Source organism: Panthera leo, chromosome E1 (genome assembly GCF_018350215.1).
Source record: "Panthera leo isolate Ple1 chromosome E1, P.leo_Ple1_pat1.1, whole genome shotgun sequence".
NCBI lineage: Eukaryota > Metazoa > Chordata > Mammalia > Carnivora > Felidae > Panthera > Panthera leo.
The window spans coordinates 21,608,032-21,628,138 of record NC_056692.1 but is presented as its reverse complement, the minus strand read 5'-3'; the positions used below and the strand labels follow the sequence as shown (position 1 = coordinate 21,628,138).

The 20,107-nt window shown below is 50.0% G+C and overlaps 1 long non-coding RNA gene across 1 annotated transcript; it reads right to left on the bottom strand.

Moving 5' to 3' along the window:
- Nucleotides 1-4,065: 4,065 nt before the first annotated feature.
- On the bottom strand, nucleotides 4,066-5,942 carry LOC122207364. Its single transcript, XR_006196797.1, has 3 exons — nucleotides 5,861-5,942; nucleotides 4,550-4,711; nucleotides 4,066-4,471 (listed from the first exon to the last, which is right to left on the bottom strand). It is a non-coding gene; the product is annotated as an uncharacterized LOC122207364 (long non-coding RNA).
- Between the last annotated feature and the right edge of the window lie 14,165 nt (nucleotides 5,943-20,107).

Genomic DNA, 20,107 nt, shown 5'->3' with positions numbered 1-20,107 from the left:
GGTGCCAGCCATTTCTGTATTTATTTGCGAACTGAGGGGTGCATCGTGGTGCCTACTTTACAGAGGAGGAAACGGAGGTGCTCATCGATTACGTTACTTGCTAAAGTGTACATGACTAGCAAGCTGCAAAAATTAAGGGACAAAGCCAGCCTGTTTTGTTGTTCCACGGCAGGGCGCTGGCTTCCACTGTAGATGCTCAGTAGAGCCCAGTCACCAAGTGACTGATAGGGAAGGGGGGGGCCCAGAGTGCTCCCCGACCTCATGGCTTTTCCTGGTGCTGATCTGGGGCTCTGAGATTGCGTGAAAGGGGGGCGGCGGGCTACAAGAGAGCTCTGTTCCTCCGGAACCAGGCCTGGAAGCACCTTTATTTGTTTCGACCTGTTTCAGGTAGATTTCCTCCAGATTTAATACATGAAACAAACATTGTGTTTGGCTGTGGGTACTGAGAGAGATGGGAGGGAGGCTTAATCAGTCACTGTTATTCCTGCAGAAGGTTCTGTGTGTGTAGGAGACCCTGCCTCTGGAAGCTGCCATCGCTACAGCTGCCACTCAGAGGACTGGGCGCCTCTCATCACCGGGGGGGCATGCCAAACAGCTGATTACTCCCGCAGCCTCTGGCATCCCTCCCCTGCCTGCAGGTCAAAGCCACCTCCCCTGTCTGACGCACTCCCCCTCCCCCTACCGTCGCCTCCAGAGAACGCGCAGACCCTCAACAAGTCACAGCTAAAAGACATGTTAAAAGTGTCTTTTTTGGGTAGTGTTTTTAAATTTATTTAAAATTATTATATTTTAAGGCTAGAGCCTTTGTTAAAAATAGTCCATTGTGGAGATAGTTGTAGCTCAGTAAAGTTGTTAAAAAATAAACAGCTGCTGGGTGCCTGGGAGGTTCAGTCAGTTACACATTTGCCTCTTGGTTTCAGCTCAGGTCATGATCTCATGGTTGGCAGGATCGAGCCCTGCATCGGGCTCTGTGACGACAGCGTGGAGCCTGCTTGGGGTTCTCTCTCTTCCTCTCCCTCTGCTCCTCTCTCTCTCAAAATAAAATAAAGAAACTTAAAAAAGTAAAAATAAATAAAAATTAAAAGATGCCAACACAGGAGAGGCTGGAATCGGAGCTGTTCTGATTGGAGCAAAGCAGTCCTGGATTGTCCACCCTCCCCCACTGCGGCTTCGGGGTCTGATTGGCCCTCATTCTATTACTGAGGAAGCTGAGACCCAGAGGTGGCAGGTGGGGTTCCAAAAGTCATACGGTCAGACAAAGATTGAGCCTGGACCAGGAGGCTTGTCTCCCGACTCCTGGTGTGTGGCTCTTTCCCTCGAGCCTGGTGACTTCCGTGATAGGTGGGGAGCACAGTGAGTGTTTGAACCTGGAGGAGCCTGGGGAGGAGAGGAGGCAAATGAGATGGCAATGTTAAGGACTCAGGGACTTGGGGATTTCTCAAGGGATGCTCCACAGACTAAGCCCATGGCCCCTGAGCATGTGTAGGGTTCTGGGCAATCCCAGTGGGCAAGGGCAGGCGGTGATGAGTTCTGTAGAAGCTGTGTCCCCATGACCTACCTCGCCCATCACAGAGCCCAGCTCAGCCACACTCCTGAACGGGCACCCAGGGCAGTGGCCCTCCTGGGGCAGGCTGATTTGGAGCGGATATACCTGAAGGTCCAGAATGTCAAGGCAGTTAGAATCAAGAGGCTGCCAGGGGACTGAAGGCATTCATTTGCTCATTTACTCATTCAATATATATTTATTAAGTGAGGTCTTCCCTGTCCGATGGCCCAGTGACTCCTGGATCCTGGAGGACGGCAAAATGCACTGATAAAAATAATGTCTTTGGGAATGCAAACTGCATTTACGCTAACATTAATGCAGTAGGTCAAATATATCAAATACACATTCCTTGCCAATTCTCCGTGAGAGGTGAGGTCTTTTCCCCCATCTATTAGGTCTGGGCTGGCTTTGTGACCTGCTTCAGCCCAAACATGTTCTAGGAGTGACATGTTCTGGAGTCCAGGCCTCAAAGAGCCCTTGAATCTTCTCTCTGGCCCTCGTAGAACCTGGAGTCCATACCATGAAGAAGTCTGAGATGAGAGAGACCGTGAACACAGGGAGGTTCAGCCTTCAGCAGGCCCAGCTGAGCCCAGGTCCCAGGCAACCCTCAGCTGAATGCACCTGCCCGGGCTCGCCCAGGTTAGCACCGCCCAGCCCGCCCACAGACTTGTGGCAAATAGCAAACCATGGTGGTCTTAAGCTGCTGTGTTTTGAGGTGGTTTTTTTAACACTGCAACACATGAGGTATATTTGAGATTTTCCTTTTATTCCTTTGTTTTAAAGGTTTATTCATGTTTGAGAGAGAGAGAGCTTGAACAGGGGAGGGGCAGAGAGAGAGGGAGAGAGAGGATCCAAGGTGGTCTCAGAGCTGTCAGCACAGAGCCTGATGTGGGGCTTGAACTCAGGAATCGTGAGATCATGACCCAAGCTGAAGTCAGAAGCATAACCCTTTGAGCCATCCAGGCGCCCCTCCTTTTATTCTAATAAACTAATATGTTCAACTACCTGATAAGCATCAAGTACACACAGACATGCCACACGTATTCAAAACACTCAGGGAGATAGAAAACAAAAGCCACAGTTGTCTTCCACGCCTGGATCCCCTAACCATTTCTTCAGTGGTAGATACTGTCAGCAGTTTCTTCTGGATCCTTCCAGTAAAAGTAGATTATATGAACACTTGCATACCAATAGCGATGGCAATATCTATGACTATCTCCTTTTTATTTGCAGCAACTATATTTGCACTTGGGTGCATTGTTTTCCCTTCTAATGATTTATATCAAACTCCTTTCCATCATCTGGGACCGATTTCATAGTGTCTCCCTGGGAAGATGGATGTGTGAAAGGCAGTGGTGTTTCCGGTTTTGAATATACACGCAAACACACCTCGGTCAACTTTTGCGTATGGAGATTGCTTACATATTCTGGATCAAAGGGTGCGTTCATTTAACATTTTGACAGATACATTTATTTTGGAGCTCCTGTCTGAAAGAGGTTTGGGGCCCATTCCTAACAATATCTCCCCCTGTGCGCTTACAAATGCGTGATCCCCTCTGAGCCCCCAGAACAGCATGTGAGTTGGTCATCTTTCCGGTTTTCACAAGGAGAAACTGAATCTTAGAGATTAGGTTGAGCGCCCGCCCAAGGTCACACAACTAGGAAAAGCTTTTGTTTCCTTTTAGCTTTTTATTTTTTTAAACTTAAAAGCATTAACCTTCCACAGGGATCTAAGAGGCTGGCAAAACCCCAATCGAAGACCTACGAAGAAAATCTCCTTACGGAAGGAGTGCAGAGTTATCACTGTCTGATCTGTGGACTCCTTTGTGGTCAGGAAGGGATAGCTGCTGTCTCCAGAACTTGAGCTTCGGAAATTAGGAAGATGTGTTCATCGCAGGCGGGCGGGAGCGGCTCTGAGAGGCAGGCAGAGGATGCTTCATGGGGGAGCCCTCCCCGAGGCCCCCTGAAGCAGACTGAGCCGTGCAGGGCTGGGCACATGGCACCCCTGATGGGTGGCACAGTGTTCCTTGGCCGGGACTCCAGCCTGAGGATCTAGGAGATGTTCCCTCTGAGAGATGCGTCTGTGAGCTCAGGCCTTGGCAGGGCAGCCTAGGACCCCTGCAAGGGACTGGACTGTGATGAAGGTCTAAACCGGAGCCTCTGCCCTGGCATTTTAGGAGGGCACCTTTCTGTCACCTCTGTCCAGCCCCAGATTTAACCGGGTGGACAACTGCGTTATTTCCAGGGGGATTCGGGTGGAAAGACATGGCAATAAGGGCACTGGTAACAGCCAGTACCTACTCTGTGCCAAGGATTGTCCGTGGCATGCCCCCTTGAAGTTTTGCATCAAGCAGGAAGAGGTGTTATTATCCCATTTCAGAGATAAGGACGCTGAGGCTCAAAGGCCTTGTTTTCAGAATTGGGCCTCAAGGTGTGGACCAGATCGGCAGGGGGCGGAGCGGGGGGCGGGGTGGGGTGTCGTCAGCTCAGGCCGCGCTAACAAATACCAGAGACTGGGGTGGCTTAAACAACAAACATTGATTTCTCAAAGTCCCGGAGGGTGGGAAGCCCAAGACCAAGGTGTCTGCAGATTCACTGTCTGGGGAGCACCCACCTCCTGCCTCCTTGATGGCCACTTTCTTGCTGTGTCCTCACATGGCTAGAGAGAGAGGGTCTCTTCTTATAAGGGCACTGGTCCCATATGAAGCCTCTGCCCCCATTACTGGTTACTTCCTCTCGCTCCAAATACCATCAGATATAAATTTGGGGGGGGGGGGACACATTCAGTCCATAGCAGGTTTTCTGGAACTCTGTGCTGGATGCCATTTAACCCCTGCCCCTTGAGCCACATTTCGTGCTTGGAGCACAGCAGGACTGAGCCAGCAACTGGGTGCTTTTAGGCTGAGACAGGAAGCCAGATGAAGCCTGCAAAACGAAGCCCATATTTATAAGGCGTCCTTCTTTGCTGTACCCACTGCCCTGCATTCTGCTCAGGGAAGTTACCTAGCATATCCAGGGGCTCCGGCTCTGAGCAGTGGAGGCTAAAATTGAATCCAAAGTCCAGAAACTTTCTGCCTGATGAGGTAGGCAAAATGGCATCATGGGAATTACTTTCACGATTCCGTCAAGCTGCTGTAGGGTGCCAGGAATGAACCAAGATCAGCTCTAGGGGAGGAGAAAGAGAAGGACAGAATACCTTTATGAAGTTGACTCCCCTCTCTGGGGCGGTGGCTGTGCCAAGGTCTTGTAGCTGGAGGGACCGACGTTTCCTCTGCTTTGAACCTGCCTGGGGTCTCTCTGGCAGTAATGTACTCAGTACCTCTTATCCGTCAGGGCCAGGCACTGGCAGGGTGCCTGGGTGACAGGGTAGAGGCAGAAAGAGCCCCTCTCACCTGGAGGTTTTCTGATACATGGGAGTGAGCCACAGGCTCAGGTGTTCCCTGCCTGGAGAGTGTGTGGGGGCTGGAATGGGACGAGGAAGCCAGGGCAGGGAGGCGTGGAGGCATCATCTCTGCTCCAGTGGCTCTGGTACGGGCAGAGCAACACATACAGCCCTGGGGCCAGAGGCCTCTTCAAATCCTGAGTCTACCACTTTATCCGTATGACCTTGCAAGCCACTTGCCCTCTGGGAGCCCTGGGTTCCTCTTCTCCCATAAAGATGTCCATTTATGCCGTGATGGGCACAGAAGAGGCCCTTGGTGGCTTTTCTTCCCGGCCTCCCAGTCTCAGGAGTGCCTTCTTGTCTCAGAACAGCTTTCGATTCATGGATACACCGCATTGTGCATCTACGTGCCGGCACCATGCGAGGCACTGAGGATGTAGTAATGATTCAAACAGGCACAGCTTCTCCTCTCTGGGGTCTTACTGACACTGAACTGTAAACACAAGCATGGTGATTTATCAAGGGGTCTGTTAGGAACTGGAGGGGCGGACGTGTGTCCAGGAGCTGCCCCAGGAAGGGAGCCTGGGCCTGGCATGGGTCCTTGGGGAGCACCTTGAGGGGGTGGGCCTGGGAGGGAGAACATCCCACTGCACAGTCTGTGCTGTGGATGGAGCCCACAGGCCAGCTGTCTCCCACCCTCCCCACCCCCCACCCCCCAGGGACAGCCTCTCCTCCTAGCTTCCTGAGGACATAGAAACCCTGTGCTAAGCTTTCCCTCTCACTGTCCCTGGGATCCCACTGCAAGTTGGCCCAGCCTGTCCCTCCTTTTGCCTAGAGCTCCCAAGCACATCTGACAACACGAATCGAGCTTTCTCCGTCTCCATCAGGACCTCCACCCCAGGCCATATGATCAACTGTTTCAGGAAGCCTACCCCGCTCCCTGCCTTCTGAAGCAGGAAGGCTGCCTCCTTCCTCTGCCTAGCCAGGTGGGGAGAGTCCAGGGATGGGGGGAGGATTGCCCTGGGAAAATGGTGCTTTCAGTTGTCATGGCAACTGTTGCTAGGTGTCACCAGGAACCCACACTGGAGGTTGACCTTCCCAGTAAACAGGCAGGGCTCTGAGCAGGACCTGAACTCTTGCCCTGAGCTGAGTTAGTCTTCATTCATTCATTCATTCATGCATGCATTCATTCAGTCAGTCAATATTTGTCTATCACCTTCTGTGTGCAGGGACTGTGGCAAGTCTCTGAGAATTCAGAAATAAATTAGTCTCTGCCCTCAAGGAGCTCAGTATAGTGGGGGAGGAAAAATGCAAATATAGGGTGATATTGGACTGCATAAATGCTGTATTGAACATGTACACACGGCACTATGAGAGCAGGGCAGGGGCACCTAACCCCGCCTAAAGGCTGAAAGGGCTCATCAGGGGACGCTCCTTAATGGGTGGGGAACACTGGTGGCAAGAAGTAGGGAAGGTTCTGCCTCTGGAACTACTCAGTCCCATTGCGGGAGAAGGTACCTGGAAATTTGGGCGTAGAAATAGGCGTCTCTGTGGTCTTGGCTTTGTGTGAAGGAGGGGCAAGAGAGAAGGCTGGGCAGATAACCAGAGGTCAGATTACAGGATGTCTAAAACATGGGCACTGGGTCCTTCAGAGGAGAAGGTGCTGTGGGAATCGAAGTGTGAGAATGGCATGTTATTCTAATGACCTTGGACAAGGGCCACGGTGGATGGGTGGGGCCTGGAGGGTATCATGGGTGAAGCGGGCAGGGTTTGGGGACCACCGGAATACAGTGGGTTGAAGGGAATGAGAAGGAAATCTGGGCTGACTTCCAGACTCCTGGCTCAGGGCCAGGCAGGGCTCGTGGTCCAAACAACTGAAATAGGGGACAGAGGGAGGTGGGGAGGTGGTGACCGCGGAGCAAAAGTGGAACCTCTGGAGGATGCCTGCTGCACGCGTGGGGGGAGATGCCTAGCAGAGGGCTGTCCACTTGGGCTCAGGTGTGTGCGGGCTGAGGCAGGATGGTGGGCCCCAGAGCATGTCGAGGGTAGACATGAAGGCTGAGAAGGGGCCCTCAGAGGAGGGGGTGGCTGTGCAAGCGGTGTCACGGGAGCCAGGAGGGAGTGAGCCACGAGGGCAGATGCTATGGGGCCTGGTCACGTGAGGACTGTAAAGAGTGCCTTGGATTTGGCAATTAGAGAGCCCCTGGGTCACTCTGCCCGAGAGGTTTCCATGGAGGGGCGGAGGCAGAAGCCAGGGGCAGAGGGCCCGAGAGCACCAGGCAGGGAGGGACAGAGGCATGCAGGTGAACTTCTCGCTCAAGGGAAGGAGACACGGGTCAGGGAGGAGGGCAGGGCGTGGGGATTCTTCGTCTGTGGGGAGCTCCCACGCGTTTGTGCGTGATGGAGAAGAGGCCATTGGAGAAGGGGGTTGAAGACACAGGGCTGCGGGTGGAGGTGGAGAAGTGGCCGGTGACCCAGATATGTGGCTGTGGAGTCACATGCCAGGTCGAGAGCGTAGTCCTTGCCTTTGGGAGTGGTCTGGAGCCAAAATCTGGTCTGTAGGAAGGAGGAGGCAGTGGGTATGAAAACAGAAGGGGCAATGGTTGTGTGTGTGTGTGTGTGTGTGTGTGTGTGTGTGTGTGTGTGTTTATGCTGGGGTCTGTGGGTGTGTGTTTATATGTCTCTATATGTCTGCGTAGGTCTGTGCATGTTTATACGTGTCTGAAGAGGTGCATGTGCCTATATGTTTGTGTGTCTGTGTGTAGACGTCTATATATGCATTTGTGTATGGGTCTGTGTACGTGTGTATTTGTACGTGTCCGTGTGGGTGTGTCTGTATCTGTGTGTCTGTAGATATCCGCGTGTCTCCTGTGTCTGTGTGAGTGTGACTCCGTGTGTACAGTTTTGTGTGTACCTTTGTCTGTGTGTGTACTTGCGCGTGTGTTTCTCTGTGGGTACGTGTGTATGGGTCTGGCTCCGTATGTGTGTGTGTGTGTGTGTATTTGTGTGTGCTGGAATGAGACCGTATGGCATGTGTCAGAGTTAAAAGGGCCCTGAGATATCTAGGCCAACGTTATCCCAGTTGTACAAGAGAAGGGACCAGCCCCAGAGACAGGGAGGCACTTACTCAAGGTCACAAGAACACAAGACACGGTTTCCCCGTGAACTTGTACATCTAAAGCTCCCAGGAGAGGGTTGGCTGAGATCTCTTCAGAGGGGGAGGCCAGCAGAGGCCTTGTGGCTTGCTGGCACCATGAAGCCTGGCATTCTTCTCTCTCAGAACTCACTTGGGTTACACAAACACGTTGTCTCCCAGTCTGAACTTGGAGGCTCAGGCCCGGTAGGTCCCAAGTTACCCGGGGGCTTGTTCCTATTTGGCCTGGACCCTGGGAGACGCCCATTCTAACTGGGGCCCCCCAAGCCCAGCCCCCTGCCCACCACCCTGGCAGCTGAGGGCTGACTCCCTGTTGCCCACAAGGTCCCGAAGCAGCCGGGTACCTGGAGCCTCCCCTGCAGCGCTCCTGCTCGAAGCTTGTGTGAGGCGAGCCCTCTCTCCGCAGCGAGCTGGAGCGCGACGATGCCGCCATTACCGCTAACATTTCATTTCCGCCTGCGTATTTCATTTTGCCATCTCATTTGCGGCAAATCAAGGTGATTTATAGGGAGCAAGCCTGCATTTAGTGTGACGTTCTCATCCAAAATGTTAGCCCCCTCATCCAGCCCCCACGTGACTGCGCTGACCTCACTCGATGGATGTCCATGGATTTGGAAATAACGGCTGGCGGGTCCAAAGGCCCTGGCTCACCCCAGTGCCCGGATTCCAGTCCTTTCCACTGACGTGGGCAAGAGCTGGTCTAAACTCCTCAAGGTTGTTTCTAAACGGTTAGCCGGAATGCCCCCTGCTGCTATAGAAGCCAGCATGTACTTGGCATCAGCAGTTCGATGGTAGCTTCTGCCCTCAGAGCAGCATCAGCCAATAGAAATATAACGTGAGCTTCATACGTAATTTCAAATTTTCTAATAACTGCATTTAAGAAGGTGAAAAGGAGGAGGTAGAACAAATCTTAACAATGTATTTTGTAAATATGTCCAAAATCTTATCAACATGTCATAAATATAATTATTAATGAGATATTTAACCTTCTTTTTTGTACTCTTAGAAATCCAATGTGGATCTGGGGCACCTGGGTGGCTCGGTCGGTTAGGCGTCCGACTTCAGTTCAGGTCGTGATCTCGCAGTTCGTGAGTTCGAGCCCCATGTCGGGCTCTGTGCTGGCAGCTCAGAGCCTGGAGCCTGCTTTGGATTCTGTATCTCCCTCTCTCTCTGCCCCTCCCCTGCTTGTGCGGTCTGTCTCTGTCTGTCAAAAATGAATAAACATTAAAAAAAAAGAAATCCAATGTGGATTTTACATTGACAACCCTACTCAATTCGTCAGGGAATCTTTCTGGTGCTCTCGGCCACGTGGAACGAGGTTGTTCTAGATGGTTCTGAGCTGGGGGATCTGGACCTCAGTTTCCCCATATGTGGAGTGAGGGTGATACTCCCCGTTCTTTAGACTTCCCAGAGGTGTTTTTAGGGTCTGTCAAAGTCATATGCCTTTAGCGTTCCCATTTCTAGAGCTCTTCTTCTGAGAAATGGTAAAACAGAATTACAAAATGATAGCCTGTGTTAAATATTTGCATTCAGAGAGTCAGTATTTCAAACACCCTAAATAGCAACATCTGTTTGTGGACCCTTATGTGGAAATCAAAAGTCTAAATTTGAGGTAAATCTGAATGTGACACCCTGGCCAAATGTTCCTCCTGTTCCCCCTCTCCACAGGCCACTATGGTAGACTCTTCATATTTAAAAACCAAACACGAATGTTCTTTGCAAACTGAAAAGTGTAGTACACATGCGTGAGATGGGTGGGAGAGCTGGGGTCCTTACACTTGGCAAGAAAGCACCAGGGGTGCTGGGGATTTCATTTGGGGTTGACGCTGAGGCCAGGTCTATGCAGTGCTCCACTCAGAGCATTCTGGGGCTTCTGGGAGCCTCCAGCATGGGGACTTAAGTGTGTATGTGCAGGGAGGGAAGGTCCTCCTTGTAGCAAATTGCTAGGTAGTTGTGACTCCTCTGCATGTGCATGTGTGTGCGTGCACGTGTGCGCGCTCACACACACACACACAGACACACACACACACACACACGGGTTAAGCTTGTTGATCTCCTTTCTGCCTAATCAAGGCATGGTTTACAGACACTTGCTGCACCCCAGTCATTTGCAGGGAGAGATGACCCTCTTGTCTTAGAATCACTTAGAATCACTCTAAGATTCAGGACAAAGAAGATGAGTGGGTGGCTTCCCTGGGGATCATCTTGTCCCCACTTTAATCTTTACTCTTAACAAGATAAGACTCAGTGCTGTAGAAAGAAGAAGAGACCTGGAATAGATTCCAGTTCAAGGCTTGGCTTACTAATGAATTTCTACTTTATGCTCCTTCGTTTCTCTATTCTGATACTGTGTCAGCTCCATGAGAATAGGAGTCCCGCTTGGCAGTGTCTAGCACATAGCAGGGACCTAAATATTTGGAGATTGATTTAACATTTGCATCTATAAAACAGAGTGAATAGTAACATCTGCCTTAGTTGATTGTTCTGAGAGCCAAACAAGGAAACCACACACACACACACACACACACACACACACAGCTTCCCCAGCCCTGTCCATGCTAGAGGAGGAATTAATGGATTGGCTATTTAGAAACTTGCATTCAGAGGAACAGGGTAGTTGGAGACTGAACCAAGATCCTGGGGCAGAGTAATGCAGAGGTGGGGTAAGAATTTAGGTCTTAGACCAGTCTTACCTTTCTTCTCTTGCCTTTGAGTTTACCAACTCATTTCAAGTGTGTGTGTGTGTGTGTGTGTGTGTGTGTGTGTGTGTGTGTGTGCATGTTGGGGGGTTCTTCCAATGTGAGAGACACCAAATACCTTTCCATTGGTCATTTATCTAGGACCTTAGTCCTAGCTGGACCTTATCAGCAAACTGTTTTGGGGGTGCTTTTGGCAGCGGCGAGTCACTTCCCCTCTCTAGGCCAGGAGTTTTTTCTCTGGTAGGCTTGAAATTGGATGCCAGATGATGTCTTCTGGCCCTTTGAGAACTACCTGAGTTTAAGTGTAAGCCCTTCAAGCGCCCATCTGTCCCTTTGCAGCGTGGAACACAGCTACCTGCTTATTCTGCCAGAGGGAATGGGCTGTGTGCTAGGCTCGCGGTCCAGAGGAGTGAAATTCCATCCACTTCCTGAGCACATACACCTCCCCCTAGCAGGTAATTTAGCAATAGTGAAGATGCTGAAGCTTGAGTTTGGCCCACGGTACATTCAAAGGCTCCCCCATGGCACTCTTCCTTCAACCTTGGAGTTGCCCTCATTAGGCTGGGGTAGGGGAATGAACTTGAGACTTCGGTTAGGACACTGTAACTCAAGGACCACTTTTGGTGCTGGCCACTCTGACTTTCCCTCGCTGGCCTTCAGCTTGCCTTCCATGGGCCAATGCTGCTTCTCTGGCTATTTCAGAGGGCCCTTAGCATGGTGGTCTCCCACATCATCCCCTCCTTCGGCAAAGCAAAGTCAAACTAGGGTGTGAGGATTGGCTGGTGGCCACTTCCATAGGTGACCTGTTTATCTCTGTAAAAAATCAGCACTGAATGGTCAGGCTCTTTTAGCTGCCAGCAAGAAGCAGAGACCACCCCTGATAAAACAGACCTTGAGTAAATATCAAGTGATTCTTACATTCATTTGCTGAACGAACGAACAAACAAAAACAACTTAAGAGAAACAACCAAACGAAACCCTGCTGATTGAGTTCCTATTATCTGCCAAGTACCGTGAGCTTGACCTCAGTCTTCGCAAGGCTGTCTTCTTCCATCTTTGAAGTCTTGGCGTAGAGGCCAATATCTTAAGAAGGGCTCACATCTATGAAAACCCTGAAAGGTAGGTGGTATTAGCCCCATTTTCAAGGGAGGAGCCTAGAGTCCTAGTAATCCTTTAAAATCAGATTCAGTTATGTCAGCACCTTCCCACTGCACCTCCCATGAATCCACACACTGCGTCCCCTCTCTCACCGTCTCTCCATGTACATGGCCCTGCACTTGAGCTTCCTTGGCCCCTGCCAGAGCATCACACATGCTGAGCTCTTTCCATCCTGTGAACCTGCACGTGCTGAGTCCTCCTCCTGGAAAGCTCTCCCCAGCCCTTCAGCTGGATGGCTCCTTCACAGCCTGAAGATTTCAGCTAAAATGCCATCTCTTTGGAGAGCCCTCTTAGGAGACTCCCAAGTAATCCCCTTCCACAAGTTAATCTTTACCAGGGTACCATTTGCATCTTCACAACACGTTTCAGGATTCAAAATTCGTATTTCGTTGCTGGCTCATTAATTTTTTTCTCGTTTTGGTCTGTTTTCCCCACCTGCCTGTAAGCTCCAGGGGGGTGGAGCCATGACTGTTGATTCACCTAGATGTGCCTGGTGGTTAACACAGTGCATGCGTACATGGAGAGCAGGCGTGCTTGGAGGGCCCCGGGGATGTAGAGATGACTCAGAAGAAAGTCCTTTCTTTCGAAGAGCTTGTGATCCAATCACGAAGGGACACACAAAGAGATGATCACAGTCGAGACCGATCTTTTCTCTGGCAGGTGCAATATGTCATGCCCCAGCATCAGAAGACACAGCTGCTAACTGTGTGGGCATGGGACACTGTGCTGTAGTCTAGGAAGTCTTTCCAGGGGAGGTGATATCTTAGTAACGTCTTGAAGACTAAGTGGGGCTTTACTGGGTCAAGGCTTTCCAGGCAGGGGGATCAGTAGGAGTGAGACCCAGGAGTGTTGCAAGCCAGCGAGAATGAGGCATTTGGAGGAAGGGGAGTGTCTTCCTGGGATGTGTACGCAGGAGCTCTTGGGGCAAATGTCAGGAGATAAGACAGGAGAAGCGACTTACATTCCTTTTCCTGTGAATGAGAAAACCGAGGTCAAAGAGATTGAATCCCTTGTTCAAAGTCTCACAGCGATTAAGTTGCAGAACTAGGATCCAATCCCAGGACTCCAGGCCTCATTCTTTCATGGATTGAGTGTCTGGTGAACTCACTGGGGCATGATTGCAGAGATCTTCAATGACTTTTGTACTGGAACGTTCCTGGCCGAAATCTGCCCCACTGCCATCCCAGTGAGGGAGCTTGGGCAGAAGCCCCAGTGATTGTGCCTTGAACTGTGTTGACCCCCATGGGCATCATGCATTCCTTCTTTTACCCTGTGAGTCGCAAATTCACCAATGTTTACTGAGCCAGACACTACTTTGGGCCCTAAGGCTAGAAAGAAGAAAGACTAGCGAGATGAATGATAGATGACAGCAGTATGTTTGTCTGATATGCACTTTGAAAGTCGCAAGTCATGGGTTGTATGTAGATGTACCAGTTAGTGTCCAGCAAGGAGAAAAACACCGCAAGAGTGTTTGAACAAAAGAGAACGAAAGGAAGAGAATTATTACCTAAAAATAATGAATTGTTAACCAGGTAGCTTAAAGGACAGAGGAATAATGAATTGCTAACCAGGTAGCTTAAAGGAGAGACAGAGAGAGACAGAGAACTAGAAGTTATCCCAGATGTAACAACTACAGGAGGCCACCACCCCTAGGAACTGGGGGAACAGGAAGATGTGGGATAATTAAAGCTTAGAAGCTTGGAGAGGGGACCCAGCAGAGCTGAAAGAGAGAGTACAATGAAAAGTTCTGTCAAGTTGTTGGAAAGAACTGAAACCTGGATCGGACTGATGTCAGTGGACCAGACTACTGCTGTAGGGGTGAGGCGTGAGACCGGGTGAGGCCGGCAGGAAGAGGAAGTGGACAGGACGCCTACAGGAAGTGGACAGGACGCCTACAGGAAGTGGACAGGATGCCTACAGGAAGTGGGCAGGACACCTACAGGAAGTGGACAGGATGCCTACAGAAAGTGGGCAGGACGCCTACAAGAAGTGAGCTGGCACGTGCAATTGCTTCTTCCTCTTCCTCCTTGCATAGCTCCTTCCAGGCTTAATGGAGGTCCAGGGAGCACGGTGAAGATCAGGTCGTCAGGGGCCAACAGAAGGCAGAGTATAGATGGGCAGGTTTGAAGCCGAGAGCCAGTTGTAGACAAAAATAGAGACCCAGAATCTTGAAGGGGCTAGAGGAGGAGGCTCCCTGACGTGTGACATCCCTTTCAGAAGGCTGTGAGTGGGACTGAGTCAGAGAAAGAGAAAATGGCAGGAGCCGGGGAACATGTTGAAGAGTGGGGGGCAGGGGCAGGGTGAGGCAGGAGACATGGACAAGGAGTAGGCAGAGGAGAGTGTCCCTCTGTTATGCTCTGGGTGTCAAGCCTCAAGGGTTAGTTAGGACATGAGGACTGGGCTTTGCAGCAAGGGTGGGAAAATGACCTAATTCATACACTTGCCCAATTTTATTTTCCCAATTGTCCTGTGAATGTGGCAATATTGTCTCCATTTTACAAATGAGGAAGTTAGCACTCAGAGAAAATTTCCTTGCCAGGGCTGCACCGCCCCAGCGGGAGCCCTTGGTATTGTCACCTCTGGGAACAGAGTGGCCTTGTGACAGTGGGGGGGCGGGGGGGGTTGGCCAGCATGGCCCTAGCTAGCAGTCCTGCTCTGAGGCCAAGGTAGTTATGAGGAGTGTGGAGTCCTCTGGCACATCCCGGATCTCCTTTGTTTCTCCAGTGTTTTTGAGCTTGTACATAAAAAGTTGAAATCACACAGACAGACCAGCCCTTCCAGGGAGCACTGTTTGAAACCTCATGTCAACGAGCCCCATTTCCTTTGCATTGCTTCAGTCTTCTGGGATGCTTGCATCAAACGGGTCGGTGTTGGCATCAGTGAACTTTCCCAGTAGCTGTAGGGTCACCAGTTTCCCAACCCCCAAATCCAGTGGGAGTCTGGAGCCAGGAGACTGCCCTACCCCCTTCTGGTGGGCTCAGGGTCAGGAAGACCACTACATCTTGAGGCCACTGGGTCTTGAGGGCCAGCTACTGATTCCTCAGCTTGCTTGGGAGTTGGCAAAATTCACTCTTCGGTGCTTGTTATAGCTAATTTCACACTTTGCTGTCACTTGTTATTAGGCGAGAAAAAAATACAGGCCCACTAGCAAATCCTCATTTAAGGGGAAATAAAAAACGCATCGGCTCTGGCATCACTTAGGGAAAGAGGCAATTACTGAGGGGAGACTGCTGAGTGTAACTCGTGACTTAGGGGTCCAAGGATGGGATGGGGCTTTGGCCCCACAACATGGCATGACTTCCAGTGGTTTACTTTGGCCCCATCCAGGTGACACCACACAGTGTCCGCAAGGACACGCATCATTCCAGGTGGGTGACATCTGAAAGAACATCTATCCAGTCCCATGGCTAATCCATTGGTAATTTACTACGTGGCTCTTCTTACCATTTGGGAAATGTATCCACAGGTCCCTGCCGACAGTTGACACATACTGAGCCATTTACAAGCAGTTACAGTAGTTTCAGGCCTGCGGGGGCACAGAGCCCTGGGGCTGGAGCATCAGACAACGTTGTAATAGCTCAGGCTGGCCCCTTCATTGGATGAGGCACCCACAAAGCAGGAGAGAGCTAAGTCTAATATGATAAATGCCCTAAGTATAGGGCACTCTTCTGGGCTCTAGAGATACAGAGACTAATAAGGCACATTCACTGCTCTCTGGGGTCCCCTAATCTGGTTGGAGAGACAGGTCATATATAGAAAAGGATCAATCACCGCAGAAGGCAGATACGTGCCAGGTGAGAGGCAGAGACACGAAGTCCCTCTAGAACCGAAAAGGCCCATGCAGAGCATCAGTCGGACTCCATCACTTCCAGAGGAGGAGACCGAGGGTCAGAGAACGGTATGACGCGGCCAGAATAAATGGCAAGTGAGGTTAGGACTGATGAGACTGAAACAGCATGGTTCTGTCCTCTCCCGTTTCCATGATACCAGACACATCCAGATGTGTTCTATCAATTTCTCTAAGTTTTGCCAACCACATTTTATACAGGCAGGACGTGTGGTTCGGGGAGGCTCAGTGACTTGCTGAATCTTCACAGCTATCAAGCAGAACTGGAGCTTGAACTCAGAGTCGGTTGAACTCCGGAGCCCATGCTTTTGCCTCCGTGTCTTGCTCATGGCTCTGGAGATCAAGGAGACCCTCAAAGAGAAGGTGGTGCTTGTAATGGCCCTTTAAAGAGAGAAAAACAGCCGACATGTAGCGTGGAGCAAAGGGACTGGCAGTGGCATTCAAGTGTGGGGAGGTGGGGACAATGGGCATGCACTAGCCACTTGCAGGGAAACTGTCTTTGGGCTCTGGCTTTTGAACTCTTTTCCACGGAGTTGAGGCGCTTTTTTTTTAAATGGCCACCTAACTAAATCGTCATCCTAGACATGAGCCAAAAAGTCGAAACTATACATGGAGAACCTCCTTGTAACCCAGCCTGTTATTAGAGGGATGGCCGCTAACCTACCTGAGAAATTTCATCCCCGACTTAACTCTCAAGCTCCCTGTATTCAAATGGTAGGGACCAGGGAACACCTGGGGTGCTGGGAGATGGGTGTCCTGAGGGGCTAAGATTAGTCCAGGAATTTTCTTTAAGCCAGTAGGTTTCAAACTTGGCCATGTTATGGAATCACGTGGGGACATTTAGAAAATACCGATGTTCAAGGGATTCACTCCAGGGGTTCAGGACTGAGATGCAGATTTTAGTACATGGCCGAGGTTTAAAACCTCTGCTCTCGTTTATACCCCTCCTATGAGTTACCCAGGCAGCTTTCTGTCTCACTTGTACACGTAGCTTGGCCTTCCTGAAACCTATCAGCTCCCAGGTTTTCTGACTCTGATCATTCATTTATTCATCAAAATTCAACTATACAGTTATTATACCCCAAAACCTAAACAGTGAGAATATAGTCAGTGATGTGCTAGTAAATATTTAACAAGTTACTTTCTGGGAGGAAGCCAAGTCCTGATTTGTAATGTTTTTCCATTTCCCCGTTGTAAATATCCCCATCATGACTGGTTTCAATAAGTCATTGAACTTGGAAGAAATGCACGTAATTGGCTCTAGCGAACCAGTGTGAGCCGGTTCTCGCACGTTCCTGGGTAGAGCCATAACCAGCATTCACCCCACATCCTTAAGGTAGGCATAGCCCAGTGGGGAGAAGGCATTATGTGTACACAGCAGAAATCCCAAATAAGTAGTGCTGGAGGGGCGGAAGTAAATTCAGCCTGGCAGGGTCAGGAAAGCTGAGTTTCAATGAATAAATAGTCGACCAGAGACAGACCTTAGAAATCAATTTCCTCAGTTGCCCCCCTCCCTTTGTTTTTCTCTAAATCCCCATGATGTCATTGACAGAGCATCAGACCAGGCTGAGCTAACTGGCGTTTCACACTCAGAAGACATCAGTTCTGCCCAAGAGGAGAGAAGTCACAATTTAGTTAGTCCGTGAGGCATTAGATCAGTAATATGCATCATTCTGTTACATTGTGGGCCCTTGGTTCTGAACAGCCGACCCCGCCCAACTCTATCACCTAAGTGATAGAAGTTGGCCCGGAGACCCAAATGGAGTGCTGGATGGTACAGAGGGGCAACAGGTAGTCAGGACCCCCACCTGTGTTCTCACTCTCCCGCCACCGGGCCAGTCTTAAAGATCAAACACCTCTTGGACAACATTTTATTAATATATTAATGAGGAACACCAGTTCATTCGCTTCCAACAAAAAGTTCTGTGCAGAAAGGAAATCCAATCTCACGTCTAAATTGCTCCTAATAAGCCCACGATTGGCAGCCCCAGTGATGATCCTCTCAGGCTATAATTGTGTGAAAAATGGACGCGTTCCCATAACCAAAAGGAAAGACCAAATCTGCGCCCACAGGGTGGTGGTTGATAATCTTGTTAAGTTATTAAGGAAATTAGCAGAACTTCCTGCCTTGGTTGGCAGGGAATGTCAGGTGAGGCTATTTTTGGGAACATTGGGGAAACCAGCAGTCCGTGAACTAAAGAATCCTTCCCTGCTGGACTGTCATCCCCCAGAGGCCGGACTCCATGGGCTGGTTCTGAGCGCCACACTTGTGGGCTCTTGCCAAGGGCATGGCAGACCCTTATTCCATGCAAAGGATGTGGTGGCCCACTGAGGGTCACTTTAGGAGTGTGTGTGTGTGTGTGTGTGTGTGTGTGTGTGTGTGTGTGCGTGCGCGTGTGCGTGTGCATGTGCTGATGGCGTTATGGACCCTATAGGATCTGGAGTCATTGATTCATTCGAGAGGCAGATGGTGTCTTACAGCATTCAGTGAGGAATCAGGAACTCTGGACTCTGTCCTGGCTGTCCACACCTAGGTGACCTTGTGTGAATCACTTCCCCTCTCGGTGCCTTTTCCTTATCAGGAAAGCGGAAAGAGGGGTTTGAATTAGCTGAACCTATAAGGCTCCTTCCAGGTCCATCATTCTGGTCTTTGCAGTGGCTGCTTGAGATTCAGTTAATAGGGACACGATATTTTTCCTCTATGTTGACACCCGGCCTCATATCCATGAACTCATAAGGCACAGGTGGATGTTTTTGTTTTAGGGGCCAGCCTTGGTCAACCGCATCACAGAGGACCCATGTGGCTTAAAGGCTGTTCGAGTTGGAATCTAGGGGACCCTACACTGGCAGACCTGGATTCTTGTATCTCCCTCCTCATTTTACCATGATGACCTAGAAATTTGGGGTTAGGGTTTTTGGTTTTGTTCCTCGTCTTTGAACCATCATTTTTGAATTAATAATTAAGTGAATACTGTTATTCACGGTTAATTTATTTGAAAAATGATTATGCGTGTTTAATGCTTTGGGAGAGATCTTAGTGTTCTGGCTATTTCCGCATAAAATCCTCTCGGCAAAATTAATCACTCCCTCCTCGGTGTACCCTCAGTCCTCGTGGCTCAGGCCTCTGGTGTAAGTCTTCTCACATTGCCCTTTGTTTGGTTTTGTACATGTCTGTCCCCTCCAAGACACCGTGAGTCCTCCCAAGGCAGGAACCGAGCCTTATTCATCTCAGGGTCCCCATTTCCACTGCGTCTGGCTCATAAATGTTTGTACAACTGAATAGAGTTGTTCTCCTTATGGGAAAACAGAAGTAGCCGACTAGCTGAAAATTTATCTTTGGTGCCTGTCGGTCTTTGACAGGACATTTTCTTCCAAAAGGTAATTGATCTCACCTTATGCTCACGCCTCAGCCTTCCACTTCAGTTCAGTGCTTTTGGAATCTACAATATTAGTTCTGAGGTTGACCTCACGACTCCTTTCCATTTGCTTGATCAACGTTAAAAAAAAAAAAAAAAAAGTATTGTAGACCTAACAGTTTACGAGTTGCCAGACGATGTTGCCTGCCTCCGTCCTTAAAGCAACCTGTATTTGTCTTGTCTTTTTTGCAGATGAGGAAATAGAGGCTCAAAGAGGTCCTGATACTTAGCTAGTCTCACAGCTAGTGAGCGGCAGGGCTGGGGATTTGAACACAGGTCTGTCTGGCTCTTTTGGCCAAATGCTGTTGCTTCTCTGGATGTCCAGATGTAACTTTATTAATTTTTTAAGTGTGTTTATTTGTTTATTTTGAGAGAGAGGTGTGAGCACGTGTGCGTGGGGTAGGGGCAGAGAGAGAAAAAGAGAGAGAGATTCCCGGGGCGCCTGGGTGGCTCCGTCGGATAAGCGTCCGACTTCGCCTCAGGTCATGATCTCACGGTTTGTGAGTTCGAGCCCCGCGTCGGGCTCTGTGCTGGAAGCTCGGAGCCTGGAGCCTGCTTCTGATTCTGTGTCTCCCTCTCTCTGCCCCTCCCCTGCTCACACTCTGTCTCTCTCTCTCTCTCAAAAATAAATAAACATTAAAAAAATTAAAAAAAAAAAGAGAGAGAGAGGATCTCAAGTAGGTTCCGTGCTGTCAGCACAGAGCCCGACATGGGGCTCGAACTCATGAACCGTGAGATCATGACCTGAGCCAAAACCAAGAGTCAGATGCTTAACCGACTGAGCCACCCGGTGCCCCGTCTGGATGTTACTTTAAGCTCAACATACATGAAATCCAACTCTCTACCTTCACCCTCAAGCAGGTATGTCTTCTCTCTCTCATCCCTGTTCTTTCAGACACCAGCTC